General features: G+C 45.6%; 1 long non-coding RNA gene across 1 annotated transcript; it reads left to right on the top strand.

The window, feature by feature from the left end:
• Positions 1-11,704: 11,704 nt before the first annotated feature.
• LOC125386627 lies at positions 11,705-12,414 on the top strand. Its single transcript, XR_007226968.1, has 2 exons — positions 11,705-11,766; positions 12,096-12,414. It is a non-coding gene; the product is annotated as an uncharacterized LOC125386627 (long non-coding RNA).
• Positions 12,415-12,816: the final 402 nt, after the last annotated feature.

The raw sequence follows: 12,816 nt of genomic DNA, 5'->3' as shown, positions 1-12,816 counted from the left end.
ACGTCCTCCCTGATAGTCACTTAAAATATGATATCATGATTGGTCGCGAAATTCTAAGTCAAGGCTTCGACGTACGTATTATGCCCGACAGCCTCGATATTTGCAAAACGAAGATAGTTAACGCCTGTAATGAGACCGTCGAAAACGAGATCGATCTTAGTGAAATAGACACTGAGGTACTTGGTAACGATAAAGGCCGATTGATTTCTATTCTCGAAAAGTTCAAAAATTCGTTCATTACGGGTTTCCCACGTACTCGCGTAAGTACGGGCCAGCTAGAAATACGACTAATCGACCCTAACGTCACCGTCCAAAGAAGTCCTTACAGACTTAGCGAGGAAGAGCGGAGAACCGTGCGGGAGAGAATCAGCTAACTAATTAGAGCAAACATTATAAGGCCCAGTAAGTCACCATTGGCGAGCACTATGTTGCTCGTGAAGAAGAAGGATGGCTCAGATAGACTGTGCGTAGACTTCCGAGCGCTAAATAAAAATACGGTCGCGGATCGGTATCCCCTACCCCTTATCTCAGATCAAATCACGAGATTGCAGAAGGCGAAGTACTTTATTAGCCTGGACATGGCCAGCGGGTTCCTTCAAATTCCCATACATCCAAACTCGACAGAGTACACAGCGTTCGTTACACCCGACGGACAATATGAGTATGTAACGATGCCGTTCGGATTGAAAAATGCACCGTCCGTTTTTCAGAGGGCCATTTTCAACGCCTTAGGCGACCTCGCGTATTCATACGTCGTTGTTTATTTAGATGACGTCCTAATTATTGCCGACTCGATAGATCAAGCTCTAGAAAGATTGAACACCGTATTAGATACTCTTGTGAAAGCCGAATTTTCCTTCAACTTCGCGAAATGTTCTTTTCTGAAGACATCGGTACTTTACTTGGGGTATGTGATCCACAACGGAGAAGTTCGCCCGAACCCGGGTAAAATACACGCCCCAAGTTCCTTACCTGCGCCAATGACCGTCACCCAGATCAGGCAATTCATCGGGTTAGCTTCGTATTTCCGCAGGTTCGTCCCTAAATTCTCACAGATGATGAAACCCTTGTATGCGCTCACCTCAGGTAACAAAAGTATAACATGGACCGATAGACACGATAAAATAAGACAGCAGGTAGTTTCCATCCTGACAGACGCGCCGGTGCTAATGATATTTAACCCCAATTGCCCGATAGAACTACACACTGACGCTAGCTCGGAGGGTTACGGGGCGATTTTGATGCATAAGGTCGACGGCAAAAATAGAGTAATCGAGTACTACAGTAAAAGAACTACCCCTGCAGAATCTGGGTATCATTCCTACGAACTAAAGACGTTGATAGTCGTAAACGCCATCAAGCATTTCCGTCACTACCTACATGGACGGGAATTTCTTGTCGTTACGGATTGCAACTCGCTGAAAGCGTCAAGTAATAAAGTACGTTTAAGTGACAGAGTCCACAGGTTGTGGGCTTACTTGCAGACGTTCACCTTCGACATTATGTATCGAGAGGGTAAGAAGATGGCCCACGTAGATTTCTTCTCGCGAAACCCCGTAGACTTAGACCACCGTAAAGTTGATAAAATCGCGGAGAAAGAAAACAATCTGGCCGAAATACCGGAAGACTGGCTACTAGCCGAACAGCGTCGCGACCCGCAAATTATAGAAATCACCCGCAAACTACGAAACGACGAACTCGCGGAAGATATCGCGAATACTTATGAGTTGCGTGCAGGTACCCTTTACCGCAAAGTGCAGCGGCGGGGCACAACCCTCTGCTTGCCCATTGTCCCGAGAGGCTTTAGATGGTCCGTTATTAACCATGTGCATAAGTCAATTATGCACTTGGGTTGGGATAAGACGCTCGAGAAACTGTACGAGTATTACTGGTTCGAAGGAATGGTGAAGTACGTTCGCAAATTAGTAGAGAACTGCCATGCTTGTAGAGTTTCGAAGGCTAGTTCAGGTAAGATACAAGCCGAACTACATCCTATACCTAAGACCAGCATACCTTGGCATACGGTCCACATGAATATAACGGGCAAGTTGAGTCGTAAAAGCGATTCGAAGGAGTACGTCATTGTGTTGATCGACGCCTTCACTAAATTTGTATACCTGCATCATACTCGTAAGATGGATTCCCTTAACACCATTAAAGCGCTTAAATCCGCTATATTTTTATTCGGGAGTCCCTGTCGGATAATAGCGGACTAGGGAAGATGTTTTACGGGTAAAGAGATTCGAGAGTTCTGCGAAAGCAAACGAATTAAAGTCCACTTGATAGTGACAGGTGCCAGTAGAGCTAATGGACAGGTAGAGCGTGTTATGATCACGTTGAAAAAACGTGTTCACGACAGTAGAAATGACCGGGCGGTCGTGGCATTAGAACTCGAGAGCATTAGAACTACTAATAGGTAGAACGGCAAAATCATACGATCTGTTGTTACCCGGTAACATCGAAGTGAAGGAAATCGGTATCTCCAATGTAAGACGACTGGCAATAAAAGGGATAGAAACGAATGCTAAATACACGAAAGACAAGTTCGACAAAGCTAAAGCTAGAGTGGTTAGGTTTACCCTCGGTGATTTCGTATTACGCAAGAATGAGGAAAGAAATCAAACCAAACTAGATCCAAAATTTAGAGGTCCACTTGTAATAGCAGAAGTCTTGGAAGGGGACAGGCATATCTTAGAGACATTAGACGGTAAGCGATTGTACAAGTACAGTCATGACGGGTTGAGGAAAATGCCAGATTGTCGCATCCCTCCCGAGTTGGATGTCTGTAGTGATGACAATAACAGTGACCATGACGATATGAGTACTTCGATCTCGGAAGATCAGTAGCACTATGCCAATAACTCCCGGCAGAGCGACTTCGCACGTGTTTCGGGACGATAATGTGATAAAGCTCAGAGAGAACGTGTGATGTGGTTCATACGCTTTTTGTGGTGATAGTATGATAAGGCTCAGTGAGAACATGCGATGTGACTTGCATGCTTTTCGGGGCGACAATATGGTAAAACTCGGTGAGATCGTGGAACGAAGCTCTATGTGCTCTTACGATCCAGAAGACCGACATCCTTTGGAGTGCGAAATCGAAAATGGTCCATCATGCCGTTACGATCCGTCTGATAACCTGCAGGATACAACTATCACCTTGAATACCAACTATAACGCTACTAATTTTCATTATCTTTTATTTCTTTGCTGCCAAACCCCCGAACAGGATTTGTTGCTACACTGGACCCTTGCCTTATTCGACCATTTAGTTTAATTCTAAATAATGTTAATCATATCGAGTCTAATGTTAGAAAACTCAATATTTTAGTTACACCCGAGTGCAACCAAATAGGACATACCGCAAATTACTGCCGAAATTTTCAACCGGCAAGCCAGCGAAATCTTCCGCCAGTGCATAGCTACAATATAAACATGGAGAATGCGGGACGAGAAGAGGAAACAGCACTACCAGAACCTCGAGAGACGTCATACGAGTACACGCAACAACAGGGAAACTTCTATCCATTGGAGTTCGATCAGGAACAGAAATCAAACGATATTTAATTGATACCGAAATGCAGGAATAAATTTAGTTAAAAGATCAAGTGCCACATTTAAACCTAAAAAGACAGTAGCTAAAACATTTTACATGGACAATGACAAATACCAAACTGACGAAACAGTAGACTTTCAATTCTTTAACATCATGAACACATTTCACGTTGTGCCAGATGATTTTCCTTTAATAGAAGACGGAATAATTGGTTTATCTATGCTCTCTAACTACTCATACCAAATTAACAACGAATCAATACAACTAAACGGGAACGAAATATTTTTTCAGGCGCCGAAAACCATTCTCCCAGGGCAAACCAAAATCGAAACAATTTATCTGGATAATGTTCCGACGAGAGTATGTTTCTGCAATACTGGTGAGCAACCAACTATAATCACCAATGATCTTTCTTATGAACACGATCTCGATAAAATTGCTAAAATGAAACAAATAATTAGACTAGACCATATTGAAGACAAATTTCGTATTTCTATCGAAAAGATCCTCCCACATTACATAGACGTATTTGACCTAGAATCCGATACCCTACCTTGTACCAACCTAACAAAACACACTATCACCCTACGCGAAAACAAAATCGTCAATACCAAATCGTACCGACCTCCCGAAGCCCATAAAGCAGAAATTGAAAAACAAATGAAAAAAATGTTAGATAAAAATATCATTGAAGAATCAGATTCTCCTTACAACAGTCCAGTATGGGTAGTACCCAAGAAATCAGACGCATCAGGCAAACAGAAATGGCGTATAGTGTAGCGGCACTCGACAGCAAACTTCCCAACGGTTTCTGTCTCGTGTCTCGCTACACAAAGACTCTACCCTTCGAACGAGATGATTGCCAGATGTCGATACATTCTAGCCGAATATTTACGTCGAGCCTAAGGACCCGCTATAAATCTTAGAATTCATGCAGCTAAGATTCTCTAAAGGGACAAATAGTCTTTGTCTCAATAGTCTCTACACATACCACCTACTACGGGAAATCTGCTTTTTCTCACGTACGACGCTCCTCGCTAGCAACTCTTTCTCAAGGGCAGTTACCATCCCTTTCCAACTACCAACTCACAATTTAGCCAATTAACAGCGACGTCCATTTCCCTCACTCTCTGAACCAACACTTTTCTTAACGAATCCGATGATCCCGTATCCTTAGACACACCCAAACACAGTTTTCCTAAGGAGCATCATCGCGTCACAAATTCATTCGGAGCTATCGCGAGCCGCGAAGCAAGTTGGAAGACGTTTATCGGAATTGTTTGTCCGCAGTCGTACATAATAGCGAATCTGAATCTCTGGACATCTGTGCAATCGTCTCGACTCGAACCACCGCGTAAAGTACCGCGCCGAGTTTGAACTTGTACTCTCGAACCGATAATTGTACCGTGTTTTCACCGCGCTAGTGTATACCACGAACACAAGCAAATAAACAATTATTGTTAAATAACACCGAGTGATTCTTCAATACCTATCACGCCTCATCACCTCAAATTGGTGACCCCGACGTGATTTATTCAGAAAGAGGTGAGTGACGTGATAGTGCCACTAAGTTATTCCCGCAACGCGAAGGAAGTGCGTCAGTGCGATGGAAAACGACAATTCGGGAAAGGGTGCCAACCCGACGATCGCTATGTTTCCTCTGCTGCCAGAGAACACTAAAGGATGGTTCGCCTTCTTGGAGAGGCAATTCCGTCTAGCGCAGATCACAGATGACGAAACTAAATTCGTGACTCTCGTTAAATGCCTCGAGGGCCGTAACGTGCAGCACGTTGAAGATTTACTGGACACCCCACCATCAGCAGGTAGTTATGAGAAATTAAAACGTGCGCTTATTCTCGCACTAACCGACACAGACAACACATGGGTGAAAAAACTTGTGGAGAGCGAGGAGATGGGCGACCGAAAGCCATCTGAATTTTATCAACATTTGAGAAATCTCGCGAGCCTCTCCACCCCAGACGATTTCGTCCTCTCGCTGTGGCGGACCCGATTACCCGATAATATACGGCGTATCCTCGTAGCCGTGGACGACTCAGACTCGGAACGGCTATTGCACCAGGCGGACCTCATCGCTGGGGAGTTTCAACAGGATCACCAGCGTACCTCCCGGATAGCAGCGGCAATCCCATCAGGCGCCGGGTATAAACGAACCGTGGGTCGCCGCATTCAACACATTGAGCGAGCAGATGACACAGATGCGAGTTCAGGTGCAGACGTTAAGCGTTAGTAATCAACGCCGTCCACGATCACGACCACGGCAACGTACGCGTTACCGCCGCCGTTCGCGGTCCCGAGACCCGCCGCCGAAAGACGGCCTTTGTTATTACCATGCGACGTTCGGAGATCGCGCGAGGGGCTGTCGTTCCCCATGCACGTGGAATTCGGGAAACGCGACCAGCCGTCCGTAAACGCGGCCAACGACGACGGCTTGGGTACCCGCCGCATCTTCGTCAGGGATAGGAAGACGAGAATATCGTTCCTCGTAGACACCGGCGCCGACACGTGTGTGTATCCGCGCAGCAGGATACGCGAACAGGTGAACAAAACTGATTTCGAGCTGTTCGCAGCCAACGGAACGCGAATCGCGATCTACGGTACTATTATGATGTCCCTCGACTTATCGTTACGTCGGCCCTTCGAATGGCGTTTCGTGATAGCCGACGTCCAGACGCCTATCATCGGCGTAGACTTTCTGAGCCACTATGGGTTGCTCGTGGACCCGCGAAACAGACGACTCCTCGACACCACAACCCAACTGGCATCAAAAGGATATCCCGCCTCGACTAAGGAGATGTCCATCAAAACCGTATACGGCGAAACGGTCTACCATCGACTTTTGGCGGAGTTTCCAGATCTAACCCGTCCACCGGCCTTCGGACGGGAGAAAATTCGACACGCTGTGGTACACCATATCGAAACCACACCCGCCCTCCCGGCTCCTGCAAGCCTCGCCGCCTCGCACCAGATCGACTCAAGCAAGTCAAGGCAGAGTTCGCAACCATGATCGAGCAAGGAGTGATGCGGCCATCGAAAAGCCCGTGGGCATCACCCCTACACATCGTACCCAAGAAGGACGGAAATCTACGACCATGCGGCGATTATCGTGCGTTGAACGCCCGCACTGTGCCCGACAAGTATTCCCACCACCCCCCCCCCCCGCATATAGAGGATTTCGCGCAACACCTGCACGGTGAGCGTTTTTTTTCAAAAATCGATCTCATCCGCGCTTACCATCAAATCCCGATCGCGCCCGAAGACGTCAGGAAAACCGCGATCACGACACCCTTCGGACTTTCCGAAGCAACCAACATGATGTTTGGGCTTCGAAACGCCGCGCAAACGTGTCAAAGGTTTGTCAATGAAATCACCCGAGGTTTAGATTTCGTGTTCGCGTACATCGACGACTTTCTAATCGCCTCCGAAACCGAAGAGCAGCACCGCGAACACCTCCGAATGCTCTTCCAACGCCTGAATCATTACGGGGTAGTCATCAACACCGGAAAGTGCGAATTCGGTGTGAACGAGATCACATTCCTGGGACACACCGTAAACGCATTCGGAATAAAGCCGCTTGCAGAACGTGTTGACGCCATTGTAGAAGTACCGCTCCCCGAGACCGTTAAAGTACTACGCAGGTACCTCGGTATGATTAACTTCTACAGACGTTTCATACCGGGGGCAGCAAAAATTTTCCAGCCGCTAAACGACCTGTTAAAAGGAGGAAAAAAGGGCAACGCGCCCATCGAATGGTCGAAGCAATCCGAAGCTAGTTTCCGCGAATCGAAACGCGTCCTAGCTAACGCCACGATGTTAGCGCACCCGATACCTGGCGCTCCCGTTAGCCTCGCGGTAGACGCATCCGACTACGCAGTAGGAGCGGTACTCCAGCAACGCGTCAACGACTCTTGGCAGCCGTTAGGGTTCCTCACTAAACCGTTGAGTTCCGCCCAGCGAAAATATAGCGCGTACGACCGCGAACTACTGGCAATATACACGGCGGTCAAGCGTTTCCGACATGCCTTAGAAGGGAGGCATTTTATAATTTACACAAATCACAAACCCCTTACGTATTCCTTCAAACAAAACCCCGACAAGTGCTCGCCGCGACAATTCCGACACTTGGATTACATCGGGCAATTCACGACCGACATCCGATACATAAAGGGGCCCAACAATAACGTAGCCGGCGCTTTATCACGCATCGAAGCGATAGGAATGTCTGTGGACCACCGAACTCTCGCCGCCGCGCAGGAAAGCGACGACGAACTACGCGACATTGTTAACACCGGCACGTGCGCGTTGCGATTAAAGAGAGTGCGCTTCCCTGGTCACAACGTAGAATTATATTGCGATGTGTCAGGAGACATTGTACGACCGTACGTACCGAAATCCTTGCGGCGTGACATATTTAACTCGCTCCACGGACTTTCCCACCCCGGGATACGCGCCACCCAAAAGCTGGTGATAACGCGTTTCGTCTGGCCGTCCATGAACCAAGATTGCCGGACATGGACACGACAATGCATCCCTTGTCAACGATGCAAAGTCACCAGGCACGTATCCTCACCCGTCGGAACGTTCGGAACGTTAGCAGGCCGGTTAGAGCACATACACGTGGACATTATCGCCATGCAATATTCGCAGGGGTACCGATATTGTCTAACGTGTATCGACCGTTTTTCGCGTTGGCCCGAAGCAATCCCTATCGCCGACATGGAAGCGCCAACCGTTGCTACGGCCCTCCTTTCGACCTGGATATCTCGTTTTGGCGTACCTTTGAAAATTACAACCGATCAAGGACGTTAATTCGAATCGCGCTTATTCGAGGAATTATGCCGGTTGCTCGGCGTCAAACATCTACGCACGACGGCCTATCATCCTGCGTCCAACGGGATGGTAGAGCGCCTCCATCGACAACTCAAAGCGGCAATCAAGTGCCACGACACGAGCAACTGGGTCGACATTTTGCCAATAGTTTTGTCAGGCATTCGAACCGCTATCTAGGAGGACCTCAACGCAACGGCGGCCGAAATGATTTACGGCACCGGCATACGATTGCCGGCAGAATTTTTCTTACCGACGAATCAACGGGCCAATTCGGAATACGCGAGCCGACTAAAGGAACAAATGGGCAACGTCAGACCGCACCCGGTTACACGACACGGTGAAAAGAAATTTTTCGTTTTTCGCGAGTTAGAATCTTCACCGTACGTATTCTTGCGCCACGACGCGATCGGAGGTCCCTTACAGCCGCCTTATGACGGGCCATTTAAGATAATCCAAAGAGGCGAAAAAAATTACACGTTAAAGATAAATAATCGCGACGTGACGGTCTCCATAGACCGCTTAAAGCCCGCTTTTATCATACCGGAGGACCTCGAACAAAGAACCGCCGAGACTCGTAACGTGTCGATTCCGATGAGGCTTCGGTACGAACAAAACACCGATCAAATGAACGCCCGCGACGAAAGCGATGTAGCCGACAACAACCGGACGAACGAAGAAAACGCTCGGAATAGACACGTTACGCGATCAGGGCGTAGAGTCCGATTTCCCAGGCAGGTTTCGGTTAGGCGTTAAAAATGCGGAATCAACCCCGACATTTGTAAAAAAAAAAAAAAATTGTAACGTCACTGGTAAGGGGGTACTGTGGCGACACTCGACCTCGGAAATTTCCAACGGTTACGCGGCACGAGGCGCTTTATCTTAAAAGCGCTATGCCGACGAGCCTTAGGTGTCATCGATATCCCTACGGCTCCTTCGCCGAACTTTCGGGAGACCGCACACGTGGCAGTCGTCGCGGACTTCTAAACAAACGCGCGCGATATTGATGGTTAACAAAGAAAGGAATCAGCGTGGCTTTTGAATCAAAGAGATTCAGTCTGCCCCGAGCTGCGAAGTGCGAAGGATTACATAATACGAGCGTTCTACTTCCTATTACCTGCGTTAAGCACTGATCGTTACCAAGCGTGTTAACTGTTAATTGTTAATCGTTACTTGTGTTAATTGTTGTTTGTTGCTTGTTGTTATTGTACGTCAGTTGTTGAGTTAATAAACGTTTTTTGTTGAAACATCTGAGCATTCCTTCTACACCTATCACGACATACCACTTCACGTCATTGTGTTGATCGACGCCTTCACTAAATTTGTATACCTGCATCATACTCGTAAGATGGATTCCCATAACACCATTAAAGCGCTTAAATCCGCTATATTTTTATTCGGGAGTCGCTGTCAGATAATAGCGGACTAGGGAAGATGTTTTACGGGTAAAGAGATTCGAGAGTTCTGCGAAAGCAAACGAATTAAAGTCCACTTGATAGTGACAGGTGCCAGTAGAGCTAATGGACAGGTAGAGCGTGTTATGATCACGTTGAAAAAACGTGTTCACGACAGTAGAAATGACCGGGCGGTCGTGGCAAGACGCGATTGGGGAAATACAGTTGGCTTTGAATTGCACCACTAACCGCGTGACAAACTCGAGAGCATTAGAACTACTAATAGGTAGAACGGCAAAATCATACGATCTGTTGTTACCCGGTAACATCGAAGTGAAGGAAATCGGTATCTCCAATGTAAGACGACTGGCAATAAGAGGGACAGAAACGAATGCTAAATACACGAAAGACAAGTTCGACAAAGCTAAAGCTAGAGTGGTTAGGTTTAACCTCGGTGATTTCGTATTACGCAAGAATGAGGAAAGAAATCAAACCAAACTAGATCCAAAATTTAGAGGTCCACTTGTAATAGCAGAAGTCTTGGAAGGGGACAGGCATATCTTAGAGACATTAGACGGTAAGCGATTGTACAAGTACAGTCATGACGGGTTGAGGAAAATGCCAGATTGTCGCATCTCTCCCGAGTTGGATGTCTGTAGTGATGACAATAACAGTGACCATGACCATATGAGTACTTCGATCTCGGAAGATCAGTAGCACTATGCCAATAACTCCCGGCAGAGCGACTTCGCACGTGTTTCGGGACGATAATGTGATAAAGCTCAGAGAGAACGTGTGATGTGGTTCACACGCTTTTTGTGGTGATAGTATGATAAGGCTCAGTGAGAACATGCGATGTGACTTGCATGCTTTTCGGGGCGACAATATGGTAAAACTCGGTGAGATCGTGGAACGAAGCTCTATGTGCTCTTACGATCCAGAAGACCGAGATCCTTTGGAGTGCGAAATCGAAAATGGTCCATTATGCCGTTACGATCCGACTGATAACCTGCAGGATGCAACTATCACCTTGAATACCAAATATAACGCTACTAATTTTCATTATCTTTTATTTCTTTGCTGCCAAACCCCCGAATAGGATTTGTTGCTACACTGGACCCTTGCCTTATTCGAACATCTAGTTAATTTGCGAATAATGTTAATTGTATCGAGTCTAATGTTAGGAAACTCAATATTTTAGTTACACCCGAGGACATGTGATAGTCAGAATGGCCGTGTCGGAGATGAAAGAGCGCCGGAACCTTCCCAACGGAACTTTGGGAAGACACCTAGTACTGTAATTTAGATTCCACCATAGTCGTGTTAAGAAAACCGTTGTCATTCGATTCGACTGTACTTATTTGAGATTTATGATAGTGAGCTCGGGCTCGAGGCGACAACCAGTTGCCGAACGTAGTCGCGGTCAAGGGGATGAACGTTTTGTTTAACAAAGGCATGAAGTAACTCTATAGCTCTCCTTAAAAGAAATACTTGGGACAGGGCACGACGGTAAACGTTTCAATGGTTTCTGTCCCGTGGCTCGCCACGCGCAGACTCTATTCTTCGAGTAAGACGATTACCAGATGTTGACGCGTACCCACAGTACATGTTCAGCTAGCCCGAGGACCCGCTATAAATCTTAAGATTTATTTAACGAAAGTCCTTCAAACCGACAAGCAGTCTTTGTTCCAACTATGGGAAAATTGTAGAAGTCTATTTTTCTCACGAACGACGCTACCCGATAGCAACTTTCTCTCAAGGGCTGCTAGCATCCTTCCCTAACCACCAACATGGAAATTGACCAATTAACAGTAACACCAATTTCTCTCATTTTCCGAACGAAGACTTTTCTCCACGAATCCGATGATCTCGTGCCCTTAGACACACCCATCATAGTTTTCCTCGACAGCATCACCATGATGGAGAGACACTCTTCCGTACGATCTTAAGGACGATACAAGTAATTCTCAGGTACGTAGTGCTTGCTCTATGTGACAACCAGAATATAACTTAGCCTCTCACGAAATATACACGTTCGACATCCCGTTGACCGCGCATTCGTTACCGGACCCGAGACCATTGTCATAGTGCCGCGAGTATCTAAATATTGTGATTAACTACCAACGCTGTAATACCTCTAACTTGTGTCAATAAACTCCATCATTGATCCACCGCATCGATGGCCAATACCAACTAAGATTCATCGAACACTTCTATCCCCAATCCCAACGTTAAGCCGACATATATATGACTTATAATTTGTAGTAATAGATTAAGATTTGAAATTTGTTTTGTTGCAGCGAGATGGTTGTCCAAAAGTTATAAATCCTGGGAGTTCAGAGACTGATCTATATTATGAAAAGAAAAAATATGGGTTCAATAGAAGATAATGACTGATACCAATACAATACAATTTTTGACGTGTACAAAATGTTTTTAATGTCGCAAATAAACAACTATGTTTATAAAATTGTAATAATTTATATTTTTTATTTTAAAAATTTAATTTCAAATTCGCGATCATGCAATCGTTTTGTTACAAAATGTGTGTACGGATTAATGTTTTTGTAAGTTGTAAAGAAATTTAAAATAGAGAAATAAATTGTAATCGTGCATAGAGATGCGTTGTATTCTTCTTTTATATAAATATTATCTTGCATAAAATAATACTGTGTTTTGAAAAAGAATATCAACACTCTTTGTCAATTTCGAAAATCTTTATTTTAATTGCATATTTAATCCATAATTTAATTTATAAAATTAGATTTGTAATAGAATTGCCACTCCACCAAGAATCCATTTACTAGCTCTCTCCTTAGTTCTTAATTTGAACGTCCACACGTAAGTAGGTCTTCGCGATCGTGTTTTATAAACAGGACATTCATACATATTCTTTAAATTTTGCTTATCCTGTGTAATCGCCCTAATATATATATTATTGGTAATAATGGAAACAATTCTTTAAATCGAGAGTCCATGATACATCCTGTTTGATCGTCCCATCGTGCAACTTCCATGTAT

The sequence above is a fragment of the Bombus terrestris genome, chromosome 17 (genome assembly GCF_910591885.1).
Source record: "Bombus terrestris chromosome 17, iyBomTerr1.2, whole genome shotgun sequence".
Lineage (NCBI taxonomy): Eukaryota > Metazoa > Arthropoda > Insecta > Hymenoptera > Apidae > Bombus > Bombus terrestris.
The sequence above is the reverse complement of the archived record's forward strand: the minus strand, read 5'-3'. Positions and strand labels throughout refer to the sequence as shown.